The 22356-nt window shown below is 37.6% G+C and overlaps 3 long non-coding RNA genes across 3 annotated transcripts in view; 2 read left to right on the top strand and 1 right to left on the bottom strand.

Annotated features, from left to right (window-relative positions):
* Positions 1-6348, top strand: part of LOC118521007 (uncharacterized) — a 499349-nt gene extending 493001 nt beyond the window's left edge. Inside the window, exon 3 of the long non-coding RNA XR_004909925.2 lies at positions 5849-6348. This is a non-coding gene — a long non-coding RNA (uncharacterized LOC118521007). The remainder of the gene's footprint in view (positions 1-5848) is intronic.
* The window catches only part of LOC118521009 (uncharacterized), a 119715-nt gene that overhangs the window by 53956 nt on the left and 43403 nt on the right, over positions 1-22356 (bottom strand). The window lies entirely within an intron of this gene.
* LOC118541667 (uncharacterized) overlaps positions 11800-22356 on the top strand; it is a 168147-nt gene continuing 157590 nt past the window's right edge. Inside the window, exon 1 of the long non-coding RNA XR_013446935.1 lies at positions 11800-12043. This is a non-coding gene — a long non-coding RNA (uncharacterized LOC118541667). The remainder of the gene's footprint in view (positions 12044-22356) is intronic.

Here is a 22356-nt window from a genome sequence, read left to right as displayed (position 1 = left end):
TGAAGTAATCAACTTTACATGTCATCCATATTGTACCAGATTGTGTTATTTATTTTTAAAACTGTGTAAATAAGAACATGTATTGATTTCCTGCTTTTCACGATTTTGGCAGTAGGATTTCGTTTCTCAGATACAATTTTTAAAGATTATACACCTAACCTTGTAAGTAGAGTGGTCATCAAATATTGTAGGAAATTGTTCTACATATCCATATTACCCATCTTTGTCTGATTTGCTTCCATATGTTATGTACACTGCTTTGCACATTTTGCATTTTACCCATGGGTACTATAGGGGTGTCTTGAAATATTAACTAATATCTCTAACAGTTTTTGACATTGCATGATCCCTAAGGAAAACTATGGTTGTGTACTCTATGTCTACATTAATTATGACTTTTACTTATGCAAATTTGATAAGTCATTGGAGAGTGGAAATGGTGAGTATGTCAGATATAAAGTGAAATCCTTTCTAGTTAATTGATTTTTCATTTGCTTTCCTGCATTAAGAGGAATTGTGTTAACAATGAACTTAACTCAGCCTGGGTTTTATTCCTTTGATCTATTGCTTCATGAAATCTATCTCTTCCTTTCTTTTAATATTCAGTAACTGCTTACCATTCTGCCTTTTATCCTCTGACCTAAGCTAATTAGTTTTCTTCACTATCATAACACTACAATAACTGTTATTTCTACCATTTCTCCTTAGAATGATACAAGTATAAGAAAGAGTTCTGTGATTTATATTTTAACTGTATAACTGCATCAAAATGTGAAACTTTGAGAAGTGAGTCAAACATATTATGCATGCAATGTAACGCATCTCATCTGTTTCTCATCTTAAAGCTCCTTAGATCTTCTTAGGACAACATCTTCAACATACAAAATGATATTTTGAGGAGAGCAGACATTTCAGGGAGTCTAAATTTAAAGTTAGAAGATTATCTCTAAGGTTGATCTATTGGAATTACTTATCTGAACCAAAGTAATTCAAGTAATTCAGGTGTAGTGAAACACTTCTAATTTTAAATTCAGAAGCATTAAGGAGTGAGTTGGATTATTGGCTATAGCACTTAGTTGATCCTCTTTCTTATCATCCTTGACTTTTAAAGCCTGGCCTTTTTAAAATGTTCTTCAGAAATCCATGTGCTCACAGCATTTGATTCATTAATTTTGAAAGACTATTACAAAGGTCTTTTAAGTGATAAGTTCAGAGATACCTAAAACCCCCGTGTGAACACACACAATTAAAAGAAAGAACTCTGTAAAAATGCCATAATGAATCAGAAGTTCCAAAGTGAATCTTGGGTAAAAGGAGGGTGATCATATCTTACAGGCAAGTCTTTTTGGTTTTTTTTAGAGTGAATCCTCACTAAATGGATCCTTGAAGTTAGAGATAGGTAGAGGATAAAGGACTTCCTTTGTATCTCTATAATTGTTTTCAGTGCATATATGTGTAAGCCCTTGATTTTTGTTATTTATTAGCAAGTGCTAGAAAGGGATAAAGAGAAAACAGATTTTTATAGATATCAAGCTACATGTCTAAGTGGAGCAGGTACCTCATCATGGCAGTCTAGGCATAAGCTACATTTTCAAGATATCGTTCTTTCTTCTTTTTTCCTCTTTTCCTTTCATCGTTTCTTTCTTTCCCTCTATGAACGATATTACATTTAGCAAGAGTAGTGGAGAAATTGTTGCTATTTATTAAAATCCCAATCCCCATCCATTACTCCCTATTGTAATATATATGTGTGTGCGTTTATAATGCACATATCTACAGATGAACACATATGTAATACATAATTGTATATCATGATCTGCACAAAATACTGTTTCAGATTTAGAATTGTTTATAAGCTGAGTTCCTGATGCTTAACTAAATTGTATTCCAGCATTGATGTGAACTATTTTCAACTAAGTAGCAATAATGGGTTTACATATTTTAATCTGTTATCACAAAGAAAGTTGTTTACTTGACTTTGTTTTCCAATTATATACAGCTTGTTTTCCACTGTACTGGCACGGTAGATGTAAACACCTGCATCATTATGTTGTTTCAAACCTAAACAATTTTACCACTCAGCTGGAAGGAAACAAACCAGTAACTACTACTTGATCTGGGCCCTTGAGACAGAATTAGAATTATTCCAGGGAGACGAGAGAGAGAGAAAAGGAAATGGCCTCTGAGACTAGGGAGGAATGTTCAAAAACAGAGAAGGGACAGGGAGAAGAGAGCTCTGCTGTGAGCAGGGGGGGTGGGGGACAGGTATTGGACAAGGTGGGAGACACTCTCCATACATAAGCAGTGCCCCCATCAGGGAGAAGCCAGTCAGGCTGAGAGGTGGTTATGTTACTGCATTGAGAGCAAATATGTTTCTAGGCAAAGAGGAAAGAACAAGTAAAGAGTCAGAGAGGATCAACTCTGAAAAAAAGAAGAAACCATCATCACCAAGTCTCAGAAGACAAGAAAGAAATGGACTAAACACAAAGGAATGCGAAACACATCTTAGAAAAGTGAAGACACAGGGATTTCACCCTTGGTACACTTTTGCCATTCATTGCAGACAAGGCTAATTGACTATAACATGTTTTTTCTAGAAAAACCTGACCAGCCCCAGAGTCATTCACAAGTCAGAACTCCAGGAACTCCTTATCCATCACTACCAGCAGAGGATATGGAACCTATTTGCTATCTTAGAAATAATATATGAGAGTTAAAGAGGAGTTGTAGATAGAAGTCACTAATGTTATCATTTTTACTTTCAAGCCTGTAGATAAATAATTTTACTATTTTGTTCCTGGGTGGGTAGTTTATTGCCTGCACAGTGGTGGGATATTGTCTACATACACAGAGTTTATAAGGCTGTGTTTCTCAAATTACGGTCTGCAGACCACCTCCAGCAAAATCTCTGGATTCCTCTGCTAAGGCATGCTGAATGAGAATCCAAGGCGGGGAGCAAAGGAGCTGTGTTTTCAGTAAGCACCTTGCATGAACCATTACACACCAAAGTTTGAAATACATGAGTACAAGGAACACTGGTCTGGATAACCTTCCTGAGTATCAGCACTCAAACAGCAAATGCTGACCGAGCCAACCTGGTTTAGTTACTTTTCTTTAGTGATACTTAAGTTTCTTTTAATTCACAGCTTTAGGAAGGCATCAAACATACTAGCTGAGATGAAATTTAACAGTAATTGTGTTTGCTAAACAAATAATATGTACACTTGCACAATACTCAAATAATAAAATCGATATATATTTTTTCGTTGTTAACTACCAATGATTTAGACTATGAAGGTGAAAACTCCATCAGCCATAATTAGGGAATGCATCCTGAGTGGATTCTTTTTCACTCTTAGCCTGCTGGTTGTTATGTCACTGTGTTAGTCTTATTCCTTCTGCTTATGTGTTCTGTAACCTTAATAGAGTGCTGCCCATTGTAAATTCCTAATAAAGACTTGTTAAATTAAATTGTGCTTGATTTTCCCCTCTGGTGATGCAAAACAAAGTAACATGCCATCCAGAGTTGTGAAGGAAGGAAAATAGCTTTTCACAGGTGGCTAGATTCAAGCCATATCTTGTTTAACATCATATTCAGAGCTACTAATAGTCCAGCTAAATCACAAAATTTAAAGCCATATCCCTATTTTCCTTCACTTTTCCTCTATATATACTTTTTACCTTTTGCGCCTTTCCTCACTTTATTACTTCTGCCTTTATTCCCCCCTATATCCTACCCCTTCCTCATTTTGCCTGTCTAGATGAAATATTTTCAATCTATGACTATCCACAATGCATTTACCATTTCTCTCTCATGGCAGTCAAATATACCTTGTTTTTCTCATATTTATGGAAGTATAATTTCTTGTTTATATATAAATGTGTCCAAAACTAGATTATTTTTCCTTCCCCAGCATCTAGGTGTATACACTAGGTACTCAATTATATTTATCAAAACTAATGAATTAATAAATAATCAAGAAAGCCAGCTCTGGGAGGATTATATAAGGACAGATTCCTTTTTGCCTCATTGTAAAATGACCTTGCTAGAAAAAGTTTGCTCTGACTTGGACATAGAGCCACTCTATGAATCCTGAAATATAACTGTCTTACATTTGCAAAACACCAATGGATATTTTTGAGGTTTTCATTTGTGCATAGCACCACGGTTACCAGGTAAACACACCAAGTGGGGAGAGAAATTCAGTCATTTCTTTGTGACTCATTGACATTCCACCTAAGTAAGCTCTTCTGCATTTGTTTTAATTATTCTTTCTAGAAGTTTTAGAGATAGTTAAGGAGTTATAATGCCTAAAAGTCTATAAAAATAAAAAAAATTAACAATGGACTATAAGATTTTATGACAAGGATGGAACATGAGATAGGAAGGACATGCTATGTATTTAAATGCATTTAAATACATTGTCAGAGCTGCTGTGAGATATGCTCAGTCTATGGATAGGCATTAAAATGAGTGAGAGACTGAGGTTCAGCGAAGCTCAACCAAGTATTCCAAATGACTCTGGGAAGAAAAAAAAAAAAAAAAAAAAGCCCAGAACTTTTAATACTTCTTTGAAAACATAAATTTGGGAAAAATACATTTCTTAGAATATTTCAATCTTATGGCTAATATATTACCCTGAAGAATAGTCTCCTCTCTTGCCTAAATGCCAAAGACTAAACAGTAATTTATTCCCTGAGGTAGTGGATATTGAGGGTATTATGGGACTAAAAATTATGAGAGATGAAATAGTTACTTCACTAGAATTTTTTTCTCAGGATTTGCTGTATTATACACCACCCTATCTCCCTAATTCATATTATGACACTGAAAAATACCAGGTCATCAAATTTAGCTATAAATTACTTCACACCCCTAGAAGCACTGGCATTCCAGAAAGTAAATTAATTTTTCACTTTTGGTTTCAGTTTACTGACTTTTGGTAAAAAGGTTATGCTAATTTTTCTGGTCAAGTGTTAGTTGATGAGTCCCATAGGGCACAGTTAAAATGCTACAAAGATCTCTTGTCTTTTATCAAATATCTTTAGGCGATTGTGAAACCAAATGAATAGATTTATCCTACTCCACCCCCAAAATAGTGGGAAAAGAAAACAAAAATCTTTACCTTATTACTGCATAATAGCTGTATGACTATATATTTAGCCTCTATTTTACATTTGAGTATATTTTATTTAAACAATTTTAAAATGTACAAAAAATAATACAATAAAATGGAAGCTATCCTTTAATGTCACCCTTTGGAAAGGAAGTTAGGAAGCTGTTCTACATATTTTCTCTGAATCTGCCTTGAAATATGCATAAATTCACATGACATTTTGGTAAATGTATTTCCCTAAGAAGATTCCATGCATTTCAGGAAGTGTATAATTTGGCAATTATTAAAGAAATTATTCATTTCTCATGTATAAAAAATAGTTGCATTAAATACATGTAACCTGTCAGAATGTGACTTATGGTTGCCTCCAGCAATAGCAACGTATGTGCTCTGCTCATTCAATTTAATAATACATTTTCAATAATAAATAAATTTGGTCATAAATTTGTGTTATGTGCTGGAACCTAGAAATAACTCTCTCTTCTCTCCCTCCCTTCTTTCCTTCACCCTACCCCCAATCTCTCTCTCTACATCTTCTTCTTCTCTTTTTTAACACACAGTACTCCACAGAAACCAGAGTGTTTTGAAAAAAATAAAACAAGTATCATGCCAACAGAAAAATAAATAGTCCAAAAGGAAAATGGGCAGTAATGAATATGATCAATTTTTAAGAATGCTTCCTTATAATTTTATTAATTTTTTACATCTCTAATCTTCTTTTATCCTAATAGAACCCTGAGGATCCATAATATTCCTTTAACAATTCAGCATCAGTGGAAATCAAGGTCCCCTGAGGTCAAGTGATTGGCCAGTTCATACAGGAAGTAGTATTTCCTGTGGTAGGGAAGAAAGAAGGCTGTTGGCATTAAGAAGCAGAAGAAACCTCTGGTGGGAAAAAAGGCTGCAGCTACCAAGAAACAGCCTCTGAGAAGTCTGCAGAAAAGAAACTCACTACAGAAAAAAAGAAGCCTGCTGCATAAACTTAAATTTGTTTATTCCATTAATGTTGAATCACTTTGGACAGACCTGATCAAAGGCAGTGAGAAACATAGAAAAAAGAAAAGAAAAAAGAAAAAAGAAAAAAAAGTAACTAGTAGCATAGTTTGAGAATAGTTTTCTTGACTTCGGTTCCATATTCTTTCTATGGAACAAATAAATAGTTGATATTGGAATGCTAATTCTCTCATTTAATTGTGCTAGCTTCATGGCTTGTCCTTTATTTATTCTTGTTTAAATTTCTTTTCCTTTACCTCTGTCCTAAATACAGAAATGTAAGCAGTTAAAAAGGGTTTTCTTGCTTTGGTCTCAAAGCTGAAGACACAGTCCTCAATCTAATGGGCTGAACTGTACTTTGTTAAATGCCAAGGGGATATAGGAATAGGGAGTGACTGAAAATGAAGATCTAGAGGCTAAAAAAACAGGACAAATGCAGATAATACTATAGATTTTTTTTAAAACAATGAAGCAGGGCAAGCAAAACAAACTCAAATCTTGAAATGTACAATGTAGCTTTTAGGGTGAGGGGAGCTTTTTTTTTTTTTTTTTTTTTTTAAGTAGGGTTTCTTTCTTTCCTTCCTTTTCTTTTTTTTTTTTTTTGGTAAATTAGAAGGATGGGCTGTGTAAAGGGAGTGCTATGGCCAATGGCTTAAAGTTTCAATGTGTCAAACAGAGAAAGACATGTATCATATGACCTCACTGATATGAGGAATTCTTAATCTCAGGAAACAAACTGAGGGTTGCTGGAGTGGGGGGTGGGGTGGGAGGGATGGGGTGACTGGGTGATGGACACTGGGGAGGGTATGTGTTCTGGTAAGCGCTGTGAATTGTGCAAGACTGTTGAATCTCAGATCTGTACCTCTGAAACAAATAATGCAATATATGTTAAGAAAGAAAAAAAGAAGAAGACGAATGTAGCAGGAGAGGAAGAATGAAGGGGGGGAAATCGGAGGGGGAGAAGAACCATGAGAGACAATAGACTCTGAAAAACAAACTGAGGGTTCTAGAGGGGAGGGGGTTGGGAGGATGGGTTAGCCTGGTGATGGGTATTGAGGAGGGCACGTTCTGCATGGAGCACTGGGTGTTATGCACAAACAATGAATCATGGGACAGTATATCTAAAACTAATGATGTAATGTATGGGGATTAACATAACAATAAAAAAATAAAAAAAAAGTTTCAATGTGTTCTTAATGTGAAATCGTCATTGCTGAGGTCTCAGGCTATAAATGTACTTGTTTGTAAAGGAGGTATTTAGGATTTTGTAAGGCATATGATTGCTTATAAAGGGCATAGCATAATAAAAGCAGAAGTTTGAATTAGATGATTAGGAGCCTTAACCCCAGCTTTACTCCTGATTAAGCACATGTTCTCAGAAAGCTGAGGTTCAAATTTTCAACTAGTGAAAGGATGAAGAGTTGTTGTACTATTTAAATGAAATAAAGCTCCTTAAATATTTACTGAAATATTCTCTTCTTGTTCCCTCTAGATCCAACCTTGCTTCTCTACCTTGCAGTTTATTGATACTTTGTTGACACTATTGAATTAGTCTCCCTTCTGGTATATTTTGGATTCATACAATGAAAGTTATCCATAGGAGAAAGGAAAGTGAGAGAAGAAATTGATGTAGGTATTTCTTCCCCCAGGTCCCTTCCTATGAGGTTAGTAGGGACTATCGTTCTGTACCGAAGGAGGAACCTGGTGTCCCAGCAGATGCCCCTCTCCCACCCTCCAGTTTCTACTTCTTCTGGGTCCTGATAAATCCTCCTACCCCGAACTCATTCACCTTAGGGTAATAGTGACTTTCCTGCTATGATTATCTCCAGAGTGCCGCATTATTACTTGTTGACTTCCTTCAAACCAGCTCACACCTTTGTAAATAGTCCCTTTACTAACTTTCTTCAAATCCCCCCCGCTTTTGGGGGGAGGGAGGTTCAGAGGGAGAGGAATAGAATCTCAAGAAGGCTCTATGCCCATTGCAGAGACTGACATGGGGCTCAATCTCACAGCCCCGAGATCAGGACCTGAGCCGAAATCAAGAGTTGGACCCTTAACCAGCTGAGCCACCCAGGTGTCCCAAACATCCCTTTTTGATATGCCATCTGTTCTCCAACCGGGATGCTGATGGAATCATTATTATCATTATCATAATTACTGAAGAGTGGTCTCACTGAATGCCACGCCAACTACTCCTATGAAGGAGATTCCTAGTAACTGCCTTGAGATTGTGAGAACTATCAAGTGACACATGGAAATGCAGAACCATCAATCTTATGATTAATCCTCTAAAGTGTCAGACCTCATAAAAGGACTAAAAAATGTTCATATCTATTGAAAAATGAACCAATTTACTAATTATATATATATATTTGATTAGATATTGTTGAAAATTTCACATTTATCTATCAAATCCTCTCATTTTAAATGTAAAAATAAGACAAAAATAGGTTTTATCTTTTCCGTTATGAGAATCTTGACAAATATGTTATATATGTCACCCAGAGTGGGTAGGATGGGGACTGGTGGGAAAGAGGCCTCTGTCTTCAGCTCTGGGGAGGCAGGCCAGAGTGATTACAGCTGTGAACAAGCTCATCCTGCCCTGACCCGTGCCTCTGACTCCAAAGGCAGACTCACTATGGGGACTAGTTTCATACTTGCTGGGATAAACAGCAGCAAACAAAATCTATTCCATTGCATGACAGAAATACAAGATATTAAGAATTGGGCTTAACGAATTAAAAAATTTTGGCAAAAGATACAAAATAGAATAAGATCAAAATATATTTTTAATTTAGAATGCTACAAACCACATCAGTTAAATAATTTTAGTAGTCTTAACTTTTAAAAACTACACACCAGCTAACATTTTTCAGTCACCTTTCTGAAGCAGTTTAATACATATCAGAGAATATCAGCTGATTCACCTTTATAAAGCCAGAGCAAAATAAATTAGGATGAGAGATTCTCCTCCTAGTAAATGTTGAGAAGATGAGCATTCATTTTCCTGATGTGTCCTATCAGTGAGATTTCCAATAACCCACAGTTTCAGGCAATTCACTCCTTCTATCTCATTTGGTTGACCCAGGCATTGGGATTGATTGCTACAGGTTTAATATAGCTACAACTAATGGGTTGTAGATTGTTTTATAATCAAGCCTTGCTTGAAATGTCTATTAAAGTTTGCCCCAGGAATCAGAATGTCAAAGCACTTGGGACAAATGACTTTCTCCAAGTCAGGTGTAAAAACAGTTCCTAACAAGATAGCATAGTACTTGTTTATACCAGAACTTACTAAAGTTAATAAAAACAAACCAAAAATTAAAAATGTTCACTAGTTTTAAGCGATAAGATTTGGGAACATCTCTAGAGGTAACATGTATTGTTTCACAGGCCATTGTTGACACAATGGGTAACATAAAATCCTGAAGGTGTGTTGTTGCTTTTCACTTAGAATGCCGGCAGTGGTTTGGCCATGTATGCCCACAGACATCACAGATCTCAGTCTGATAATCTTGAACTTCCTTCAGATGTAGACCTTTTTAAATCATTTGAAATTTAGTTTTTCAAGAATGAGCATCTTATGGATTTAAATACCAAGGGTGAGGACAATAAATTGAACCCAATTATCTAGGTCTTATCATGGAGGCAGAACTTGGTCTCTGATGATATTTTTAAATAATTATTTCTTTGTTGTGCCAACTATAATTTGTTTCTTATAACTTGCACTGACATAATTACTTCAAAATATCTAAAAGCTAATTTATTTTCCCAAGACATAAGTTTAGTGTATCTTAATGCATAGTGAAAGCAGTTATATAAATGAAATCTTTGTACTTTTTAAACAGGAATAAAAGTGAAAGGAATACCAAAAATTCTCAAACTGTTTAGCAGGAAGAATTAGGTAGGGATGCGAAATATAATTTTGAAAAGATTTTACTAATAGAGCCTAATACATGTGGTTGTTGCTGAGGGTGATATGTGCTGATTTAACTTAACCTATGACTAATTATAATTGACTCAATCTTACAATAGAAAATTGTGACAAATTCTCATCTCTGTGCACAGAGTCTGAAACCTACCTGTTAAGTTTAATTCAGGAGATTTCATTATTACAGGTAACATAACCAAATATTTTGAAACATACTTATTTAAAAATACCATACATTCAAGTATATCTCATTAGATTTTTATATATCTGAGAGTATTTGAAAAAAAATTACACTGTGAATAGATTAAAATCTTAAACTTAAGATCAAAATGTTAAACCAAATTGTTCATGGCTTAACATCTTACATCCAAGTATTTCTTCTCAATGTATCTGGTGCTTTGACTAGTGCATTAAAAAGCTAGTTTGCCTAAATATTCAAGAGATGCAAGAATGAGCATTTCTTTACCTCAGTAGGTTTCATACTTCCTCTTAAGAAGGATTATCTCTTTGATTAAACTCAAACTAAAAATCAGTGCAAAGAAAGAATTAAAAACTCCCAAGCTTTCAGAACTCTTTGAATATGGGTAAATGTGTGAAGCGGGAAGAGGAGGTAGAAGGATACTTATATTAATTGTAAACAAAGATGCAGCCTTATTCTTGTGACTGTGCAAAATCATATTTTTTTTTCAGTATGCGATATTAAAAAAAAAAAACAAGATCATGAGAGCTTTAATATAACAACTAGTCATTTTCCTTCAATCACATGTTTTCTACTTAGTTGTACTTCTGCTTGCCCACGTGATTTTGTTCATTTCAACATGCAAAAAACATTGCATCTTATAAAACATATATTTCCAGTTGTCTTTTACTCATGTGTTATTTTGGCCTTGGGTTGAAGGTTTTATATGATTAGATTTGCTTTTTGATAACTTGCCATCTGTGATTATTTGAAATCAGTGTGAAAATAAAAGTATGGTAGTGTGTTTGTTGTTGTTGTCAATTGCTTGTAGTCCCTCCACGTGCCTTAGTGCCTCTTTTTGGGGGGGAAATTGGGACAACAGAGGAGAACCTAAGGGAAAAATATAGTATGAATAATACATAATTATCAAATGTCTTTGTACATCAAAATTAATTTGTCTAGTTTAAGTAATATAAAATTACATTACCAAATTATATTTGCTATATTTAAGAACATATGGTAAAAAATGAGCATCAGGTTTTTAATAAATGTTTTGAATTGCCTGAGGGTGCTTTGATCTTCATAACTAGCATGGTGATTTTTAATAAGTTAAGTTCATGTGATTGATTTCCTAACTTTCCTAGTGTATCTATAAATCTTACATTCCTTTCTAGGAGGAGAACGGAAAGCCCTGGCACATCACAGAACAGGAATCAGACCTGTTGCACAACCCTTTCAAGCACTTAAAGCTGTAAATAGGCACCACTAAATCTACATGGAATCAGGAAATGTTTCAGGCCACTGCACCCCCTCACTGATCAACCACCCTGTCCCTTTAAAGCCCTTTTGGCTAGGCAGAAACCACAGAGCTGGCTTTTGGACTAGAGTCTGCCTTCTCCCTAGGTGGCCAGCCTCCTGAATAAAGCTCATATTCCTTTCCAATCAACAGTCATCTCTGGAGTATTGGCCTTTTGAGCAATGAGCAGCCAAACTTGGGATTTGGTAACAAATTATTTGGCAAGCCAGCCAGAAGCCCATGCCCCTGTAGCATCCAGTTCCCCTGGGAAGCCCAAAGCAGAGCAGTTGTTTGGGACAGCTCTCCAGGGCTTCCTTGTGCCTTTCCTGGGCTGGTAGCTTGGATGACGACAGGAGGTTAGCTGCTCAGGGCTATTTGGATTGGAGGGAATCTGGGGAATCTGTCCCTGCAGCTGCCCAGGCTCCTTTTGTCTTGAGGAAATTCACTGTTGATAACCAGCACTTTCTCTCTGACTTGAATGGAAAGGAAAAGAGCATCTGGGGCAAGCAGACAAGCTTCCAGCCTGGGTAAGTTTGTTAAAAGTGCATAGCAACAATTTCTCTTTTGTGAAGTGTTGGCACTTTTGTTTTTGTTATCTGTGCTTTTCCATTTTGGAAGAGGCTCAACATTTGGAAGAAACTAAGAACTTGAATAATGGTCATTTCCTTTGGGATTTGGGGCAGCTCTGTCTTTGGTGTGTGTGTGTTTATGTTTATCATCTTTGGTGTAATGGGAGGTTCTATCTTTATCCAGTTGACCAGCACACTGGGTCGAATTTTGAATAAATGGAAGGAATATAGTCAGGAATCTATGACTAAGGAAAAGCGGATTTTCTATTGTAATACCACCTGACTGATGTACTATTTAGAATCAGATGAGAGGTGGCCCCCAAATGGATCTTTAAACAGCATTTTACAATTAGAGGTGTTTTGTCAAAGGGCAGGAAAGGATGATGAGATACCCTGTGTTCAGGCCTTCATGTCTATATATAATAAAGATGCTGTCCAGGAAAACAGTGTAAGTTAATGGTGCAGAGACAAGGAGAAAACCCCCAAATTTTCCTGATAATGCATATTAAAGAGAGGAGGAGAAAGAATGTATGGCCAATCTATCTCTACCATCCCCTCTGCCAGAGCACTCACCTCTAATTCCTCCTCCTATTGGGGTTCCAGCTTCACCATCCTATGGGATGGAATGAAGGAATCCTGGAACCGTCTCTCCCTAAGACCTGCCAGGGCACCCAGTTTAGACAGGTAGCACCCACTGTGGGGACTAGGCAATATCCTTAAGGCAATACCCAGTAGAGGGCATTGATGCTCAAGGCTTCCCAGATATTATTGGATATATATTCCTTTTTCAACTTCAGACTTAATGAATTAGAAAAATGCCAACCCCCCTAAGAGAGAGACCCCCAAATGAAGGTGGAACCCTTTTTGAGCATTTTTGCAACCCATCAGGTCTACTTGGGCAGGCGTACAGTCTTTATTGAATATCATGTTAACCACAGATAAAAGATGGCTAGTATTGGCCAAAGCAAATGAGGAAGCCCAGTACCTCCATCATGAGGACCCATCCCAGACCCCAGACCCAGCACCTGCTGTTCCATTGGTTGAGCCCAATTGGGACCCAAACCGAGGGGGTTTGCCTTGACTTGAGCATTATCGACTGTGCATCTTGGCAGGTTAAGTAAAGCGTTCCCAAGCAGTGCAGTTAGAATAAGATTCAAGAATTGAGACAAGATCTAACTGAAAATCCAGCTTGATTAGAAAGGATTTACCCAGCTTATTGGAAATAGACAGATACAGACCCAGAGCCCCCAGAAAATGTCCACATGGTAAACATGACATTCATAGGGTAGAGCATGTCTGATATAAGGAGAAAGCTCCAAAAAGAGAAAGAGGTGGTAGGAATGAAACCATCATAGCTAGTTGATATAGCCTATGAAGTATTTATTGCACATGAAGGAAAAAGGGCTCACCAGGCCATAGCCTTTGTGGAAACTGTGGAAGGCAGGGATGGGAAAAAGAAAAGTGAGCTCTAGGAAGTAAGAAAGGAGCTACTGGTGAGAACCAGTGCCACTACTGCAAAAAGGGAGGGATCTGGAAAGGGGACTGCCCGAATATGAAAGGAAAACAAAGGCAGGAAGGAAAGACAAGGTGTAAAGAAATGATGATGGAAAGAGAGGAGGATGGCAAGTGAAGAAGCTCCTTACCATCTGGCTGATCCAATGACCATTTCCCCTCAGGAGCCCCAGCTACAGATGCCAGGGGGAACCAGTTGATGGACTTCTTCGTGGACATAGTGGCCACAAATAGCATCTTAAATACTAAATTGACACAAAATGCCCAGAAGACAGTCTCTGTAGTTGGGGGTCTCAGGTCAAGCACAATAATGACCTTTCCTGCAGCCACTGAAATGGTGATTTTTCTTTGATTTGCTGATTTTTGAGTCGTAGTTTTCCTTCTCTGCCAGAATGTCCTATCCCACTGCTTGGACAAGACTTGCTTTGTAAACTAAACACTCAGGTAACTTTCTCTCCAAAGAAGCAGCACCTATAAATATAGGTCCGTCCAGGTAAGATGCTTCAGTTATAAGCTGTTCTTACTCAGGTTAAGACACCAGAAGCAGAACTATTCGCTCCTGAAACCAATAAACAAGTGAGTAAAGTGGTTTGGGCAGGGGTGCCTGGGTGGCTCAGTTAAGCTCAGTTAAGTGTCTGCCTTTGGCTCAGGTCATGATCCCAGGGTCCTGGGATTGAGCCCCGCATTAGGCTCCCTGCTCGGCGGGAAGCCTGCTTCTCCCTCTCCCACTCCCCCTGCTTGTGTTCCCTCTCTTGCTGTGTCTCTCTCTGTCAAATAAATAAATAAAATCTTAAAAAAATAGCTGGTGATTATGAATGGCTCATTGTGCTAGATCTAAAGGATGCCTTTTTCTGCATTCCCATAGAGGAGAAGACCCAATTTTGTTTGCCTTTGAATGGTAGGACCCAGAAACCAGAACAACCTCCCAAAACTATTGGATGGTGTTACCACAAGGATTTAAAAATTCCCCTGTCGTGAGTCACGCTCATAAAAATTCCCCCATGATTTTGGCAAAGGATTTGAGAATGATAGAATTAAATGACTGGGTTTCATTACAATATATAGATGATTTGTTCATTGCTAACCCCACTTAATGAACTTTGTGTAGATAATACTATTCTGGTTTTAAGTCATTTGGCAGACTGTGGGTGTAAAATATCACCTTATAAGGCCCAAATTTATCAATAAGAGATTGTTTATCTTGGCTTTTGGCTATGTTAGGGACAATGTATTCTCTTAGAAAACAAGCAGTTATATCTCTAAAAACCCCCAGAAATCAATGACAACTCTGAGTTTTAGAGAAAGGCTTGTTTCTGTCAGATCTGGATTCCAAATTATAGTTTGATATTCAATCCTTTATATGAAGCCTTAAGAGAATTGGATTCAGAGCCTTTGAATCTGACTACGGAATATTAATTGGCATTTGAGACAATAAGGGAAAAATTAACAACTGCACCCGTTCTAGTGTTACCAGACCCTAGAAAGCCCTTTAAGCTATACATGCATGAAAGGCAAGGTCATGGATTGGGGATCCTAATACAAATGTTTGAGGATACTCCACAACTGGTGGCCTATTTCTCTAAGCAATTAGAACCCACAGCCAAAGGAGAGCTCCCCTGTTTGACGGCTGTTGCTGTTGCTTGTGACATACTATTAGAAGTAGAAAAGTTAACACTTGGGCAAGAGATAATGGTGTATGTGCCTCATCAAGTATTAACCCATTTAGAACAGAAAGGGGGATATTGGCTAATGGCGGGAAGAATGAGCTGATACCAAGCTATATTGTTAGACAATCCAAATGTGACTTTACAGACAACAGCAGCATTGAATCTGACAACTTTGCCGTCTGATAACTTGAACAACAACACCTCAAGTGAGCATGAATATGTTAAGATAATTGATGCAGTATATTCTAGCAGGCCAGACCTCCTTAATCAAACACTGCCTGCACCAGATTATGGGTTATTTACAGATGGTAGTAGCTTCATGGACAATGGCAAGCAGCGATCCAGATATGTGGTGGTCACATTGGTTCAGGCAATAAAAGCACATGCTCTTCCTCCAGGTACCTCCTCACAAAAGGCAGAAATGATTGTTCTAACACAGGCTCTTGGGTTATCATCACAAGGGGAAAAGGTGAATATATACAGACTCAAAATATGCTTTTCTGATAACTCATGCACATGGGGCAATTTGGAAAGGGGATTATTGACCTCTCACAACAATAATATTAAACATTTGCAAGAAATCTTGCAATTATTAGAAGCTATCTATCTGCCTGTTGAAGTAGCAATTATGCATTGCCCAGGGCACCAGAAGGGGAATTTTCAAGCAGTGAGAGGTAACCAGTTGGCAAATGAAAGAGCCAGAAAAGTTGCCAAAAACTCACATTTCATAGCAGCCCTGATTCCTCAAGTGGATCTCTCTGCCTTAAACCCCAGTACAGGCAATGAGATGAAGAGCGAGCACAAGAAAATGGGGCTTTACTCCAGCAGATCCACTGCTTCATTAAAGATGAACTCTCATGGGATGATGCTATTACCTGAATACGTAGTATTACCTATTACCTGAATAGTGTATCTAGTCTTAAAGCATCTGCATGAAGGATCACACTCCTGGAGGAATGCTTTATTGGATTTTATTAAGCCTCATATGAAGGGGCCATATCTACAGAAAATGGCCCATACAGTCACCCAGAGATGCCCTGTATGTGCAAAGAATAATCCAAACAATGAGAGATATCTACCAGGCCAAGGGATACAATATAAATTGGAATGTCTTATTGAGGATTGGCAGATACACTTTGCCCAAATGCCTAGGACTACTGGGAGTTTTAAGTATTTACTGGTATTTGTAGACATCTTTTCAGGATGGGTTGAAGCAGTCCCCACCCAAACAGAAAAAGCTTCAGATATTTTAAGATTCTTGCTAAAGGAAATTATTCCTAGGTTTGGTTTAGCCAACACTATTCAGAGCTGATAATGGATCTGCCTTTCTACGTGATGTGGTACAGAAAGTAAGTGCTGCTTTACAGATCAACTGGAAATTACATGCTTCATGGAGATCTCAATCAACAGGAAAATGGAAAAACATGAATCATACATTGAAAAACACTTTGGTCAAAATCTGTCAAGAAACTAACCTGAAATGCGATAAGATTGTACGTATTGCTCTGTTCTGCATTAGAGTTGCCCATAGAAGTGGGATAAAATTAAGCCCTTTTCAGATTATATATGCAAGACCCTTGCAGTCCTTGCAAGACCCTTTCAGGCCTTGGCACTTTTAGACTTAGAAAGGAAAATAGGATTAAACAGTACATACAACAATCAAATATTAACTGTTTTGCACAAGTTTGCCCTCTCCAGGTCTATGTATCTTTCAAATGAATCACTACAAACTTTTAGCCTGGAGATAGAATACTATTAAAGACCTAGAAAAATCGAGGACCTGATCAAGAGATGGCTAAGAAATGGGTGGGCGTTATGATGTCTTACTAACCCCTCATACCTCTCTAAAACTTGTAGGCAAAAAGTATGGATACACTACACCAGAGTGAATAGGGCTCCACCTACTGATGACAAAGAGGCCACTGAATCCTCCTTCTGCCTACCCCCCCACACACATACACACACACTGGGAAAGCTATCCTATTCAGGATTTAAAATACCTCTTTAGGAAAGGAAATCCATGACAACTATGTTCATTTTGTTGGCCATATTAACCATGTCTTCTCCCTAGGTTGGAAAGACAATGCACTAGTACAGGTAATTCAGAATTTGGTTATAGTTACATAGGCTGCTGATTGCTGGATGGGTCATCCAAAAGCCCAATAGATGCATGGTCCACCCCATTTATAACACTTCAGAAATCCCCAAAGGCAATTGGTTTCTAATCAGTAAGGGCCAAACAATGCATATGGTTAGAATAGCTAGATTCTCTCAAAATGATCATGAGACACCCTGATGTATCATAGTTCCTCCAATTACTGTACTAAAGGAGGTTATCTTCAAAGGAGAGAAAACAGACATGCATTCCCCAATTAGATATCACATGAAACCACCTCCCAAAAGGGAGCAACTCCCTATGTGTAAACAGTAGTCTGTTTCCTTCCAGCTATGGACAATATTCATAGCCAGGTTCAGATGGGCAGAGAGATTGGATAGAACGAGCTGCCCTGTTGGTGAACTGATTCTCATGAAGACCTGAAGAAGACTCCACCTTTTGTCTTTGTGCTTAAGCTGGGTTTGTCTTTATTTGCAAATTAGTCTGGGCCACAGACTTATTAAAAAATCTATTACCCCAAAACAGTGCCTTCTGGCCATCCTGATGATCTCCTTCTCCCCCTGTCCTGCTAACAAAACGAAACATTGGGCTAGCTCCCTAAAAGTATTTCCCAGACTGACCTGTGACCTCCCAGACAATATCCTTGATGGGGATGAATATTTCTTTGGTTATATATTGTTGCTGTGGTGGGGGGCCTGCTGCCCACCAACATGTGCTTCTCAGTTTGTCTCAAACTCTAACCACTGGGGCTAATGAAACTGCCAAATATTTGGCTGACTTACAAAAATCATTAGGTCCCCTTGCTCAAGTCGTCTTGGATAACTGTATAGCCTAAGACTATATCCTAGCGAGCAAAGGGGAGTTTGTGTTGTTAATTTGTCTTGCTGCACATATATGAATACCTCGTCAGAGGTGGAAACCAGTATTGATAAAATCAGACAGCAAGCCATGTGGTTGCAGCAAACGCTCGATTACCACACCACCCTGTTCCAGGGAGGATAGGCTTGGTTCACAAACCTCTTCTCCCAGATACCCTCAGGACTTAGGTCCACATTACAAGGCATTCTAAAATTAGGACAACCTCATACTAGTGGTACTACGTGTATACATAGGAATTGAACTCATTACAATTTGTGTAAAAAAACTGCAAGCAAGCCACATTGGCTGTGCATAAAGAAATGCTTCAAACCCACATTAACATATTGCATCCCAAGGTTCTGACTATGCTCTATATCAGCACAAAGAAGCTACAGAAGATGGACCTTCATCCCTAATAGCTATGGAATGGTAAAATTGACAGTGGGTAATTAAGGTCCCCTTGATCTTTGTAACTAGCGTAGTGATCTTTAATAGGAGCTCTTAAGTTCATGTGATTGATTTCCTAACTTTCATTGTGTATCTATAAAACTTACATTCCTTTCTAGGAGAAGATAGAAAGTCCTCACACATCACAGAACAGGAATTAGATCTCTTGCACAACCCTTTCAGGCACGGAAAGTTGTAAATAGGCACCACTAAATCTACACGGAATCTGGAAATATTTCAGGCCACTGCACCCCCTCTCTGATAGATGACCCCCTGTCCCTTTAAAACCCTCTTGGCTAGGCAGAATCTCAGAGCTGGCTTTTGGACAAAGAGTGCCCAGCCTTCTGAATAAAGCTCATATTCCTTTCTGATCAACAGTCATCTCTTGAATATTGGCCTTCTGAGTGACAGGCAGCTGAACTTGGGATTTGGTAACATGCCCTTCTGGTAGTTGGAGAGCACTGAATTAAAAGTTATCAGCCAAAATTCTCTCCTCCCATCTTCTCAATCTTTATATCTCCTATTTCTTTTATATCTTATTTGGGAAGCCTTGAATTCTGGAAGACTAAGAAGTCTTCCTTGTTACCATTTGAATTTTGATACAAAGTCTGTTCCAAAGAGCATCAAAATAGATAGGTTTATCAGATACTCACATTCATGCCCTTTTAAAATAATGTTTTATGTAATATTTTGTAGTATTTGTAGATGGACTATCTATGAATAGTCCTTCTTGAAATAGTTTTATATTTTAATATAAATTTTTTAATGCTTTATATATTTAAATTGTCATCCTCGTATGTAGAAATGTTGGATGATTACATTAAAGGAATTTAGAAAAGGAACATTATTTATTATCCACTATACTTAAAGGCTAAAGGTGCTGAAAACAATTTTATTAGTTGTCTCTAATTAGAGTTTAAGGTAAACGATAAAGAAAACTCCCCATAATACATCTTATGCAACAATACAAAATTATATCTAGTTTGCTGCTCAAGATTAAACATTAAAGAAAAGAAAAAGAAGCATATATCAACATTTACATTGGCAAATGCATTTATCTTCAGTTGATTAGAGCAAATATGGGCTTTTCAGACAATGTGGCTCTACTGAGTTGAATTTACTTCTTGGTGTTAAATTCTGTACAATAAGAAGCAAAGGGATCTCAATTTAAAGCCAAATTCTTCTATGCAGCACATTTTAGATCTACCTGAATTCCAGCTTATGTGCCTCATGAATGAGTTACAATGTTCAAGCACCCATTAATAATGAGAAGATGAAGTTAGACAAGATGGGGCTGCCTGATCTTTGCAGGTCTCCCAGAATCATGATGCACTGCCTTTTAAGCATGCATCTTTAAGAATCACAGTGTGTGGAAGGATGGCTTAGGTTTCAAAACATCCCTCAATGATGAAAAAGAGATTATCCGTTGTGTCATGACCTCCCAAGAAGCTCTTCTATAAATAAGGATGACACATACCATATAAGACTCTTCCCCTTGGAGAAACAAGGATCAAACATATGCCTGATGTGTGTTTCATAGAAATGATGAAGTTATTATGCTGTGGCCTATTTGGCCAGTTTTGAATTAGAAGCATTAGAACAAATTCCGTGTGTCGGAAATTGAGTGAGTAAACTCGTGTTGAATAATGAGGATGATAAATTAAAGAATATATGTGTGATTTATCACTCCTTCCTAGAGAACACCTTTAGCAATAGCAAATGTAAATTAAGATGACACTACAAAACAGATTAGTGGAGAATAGCATGCAGAATTCCAGAGGGATTAACAATGAGGACAGGAGGCATTTTAAAAATCACAGAAGATACTCAAGTGCCTACTGGTCTTGGAAAGAATCATATTTATCTAGTCCCTTTCATCCAAGAATCTCACTACATTTAAATGTATTTCGAATTGATTCTCACATGCTAAAGCATCCATATTGTAATTTAAATCCAACAGATCAAAATAAAAATCAAAGTGCCCTATGTTTATTAAAAACTACAAAACAGAAAGAAAACTACTAATGAATCCCTGTTGGTGAATTATTCACAAACAGACACAATTCAGGGAAGAAGAGCAGAAAACACTGTGCTTCACTAATACTGTGTGGCAGGATAATTTATTAGAAAATTCATTTGTGTTTTACTTCCTCTGCTAAGGAAAAATCAAAAAGAATGAGAGTTCACTGTGTTTTGTGCTCTACATTTTTCCATCAGTTCTGACTAGGCCCCTGTGTTTCTTTACCTCAGGGGCTTTTCAGATCCTAAAGCAGAAGGTGCTTGAAAATAACCTCTCTTTCTGGTTTTTGTGAAAGTCCAAACCAGGGGTCACAAATTCAGACACCAACAGAGCTAGGCAGGCACTTAAATGAACAAAGCAGACTGGGTTTAATTTTTTCCACATAGGCTCAGTTTGGTTCAATATTTGTCTATGCAGGAATAGTTTTTACTTTCACTAAGGAATATATTTCTTTCATTTTCTAAAAACATATTTAGAATTTTGGTCCATTTTTCTTCTCTTCTATTGATAGTGTCAATGAAAAATTGATCCAGAGTTAAAAGGCAAGGAAAATTGTAATTATAGGGCAGGACTGTTGCCACAGGAAAAAGAAATTGATGTCAACTTTGCTGAAACATAAGGATGCAGGATATTTAAATGCTGGGACAAGCTAATGAAAAATATAGGGGACCACTGGGGAAGGCTGGTCTATGTGGTTCGGCCATTTGTGTGTTGTCAGCTATTGAATTGAGGCTCCTACCATCCCACAGAGATTGGATATAGAGGCACTAATTCCTCTGATGATTACATTTTGAAGGGGTGGCCCCCAGATCCTTAAGAAAGACTTTCTGGATTATAAAAATGGGCAAGAACTTGAGAGAAGATTTACATCTCAAAGGAGCAGAGAAAGAATTCACAACTCTAAGTTTTCTAAATAACCTCAAAAAAAAAAAAAAAAGAAAAAAAAAAAAGGAGGTCAGAGACCGACAGCCAGGAAGAAGCCTGTATGATATTTAATCAATCTGAGGGGAATGTTAAAGCCTTCTTGGTCAACAGTGACATAGCTGTAGGGAAATATTTCTCTTATACTAGGAAACAGCAATGCAAATATGGTTAAGTGTCAAGGACCATCAGGTTAATGTCCTGGGAGATGCTAGTTGTCCTGAGGAGGAAATCTGAAGCCTGCAAGGCTCATCTGAGGGGGCAGCAGTGCTCTGCTCCAGCTAATGTTATCAGGAGGAACTGCATACCTTGTTTTGCCAGATCTGTCAGTTTTCCAGCAGTATCCAATTTTATCTGGGCAATTAAAGTTTTTCATCACTTTGAAATACTAGTAATAGAATAACCTGGCCAGCAAGCCACCAATCAATCTATCATCTCTGGCCAAATTTCAGAAAGAAATATATTAAGCATCCTAAAAAGAGAAGGAGGAGGGAAAACTGCCCTTTTTGCCCAGGGCTTGGAGAAAGAAGTGAAAAAGAGAAAAGACAGCTGAAGAGGAGGATTAAGGGCTGCCTGCATGGGTAATGGATCATGAAATCAACTTGACTCCAAGCTTCCCTTCCCCTGGAATTATGGAAGCTTAAAGCTTGGAGTCACGTAGATTGGATTTAAAGTAAAAAAGAAATTTGCTATTTCCTGCACAGTGAAATTTGTGGAGTCAGAATCGTAC

This window comes from Halichoerus grypus, chromosome 4 (genome assembly GCF_964656455.1).
Source record: "Halichoerus grypus chromosome 4, mHalGry1.hap1.1, whole genome shotgun sequence".
Classification (NCBI taxonomy): Eukaryota; Metazoa; Chordata; class Mammalia; order Carnivora; family Phocidae; genus Halichoerus; species Halichoerus grypus.
Note: the sequence above shows the minus strand (reverse complement) of the source record. Positions and strands in the feature narration are given on the sequence as shown.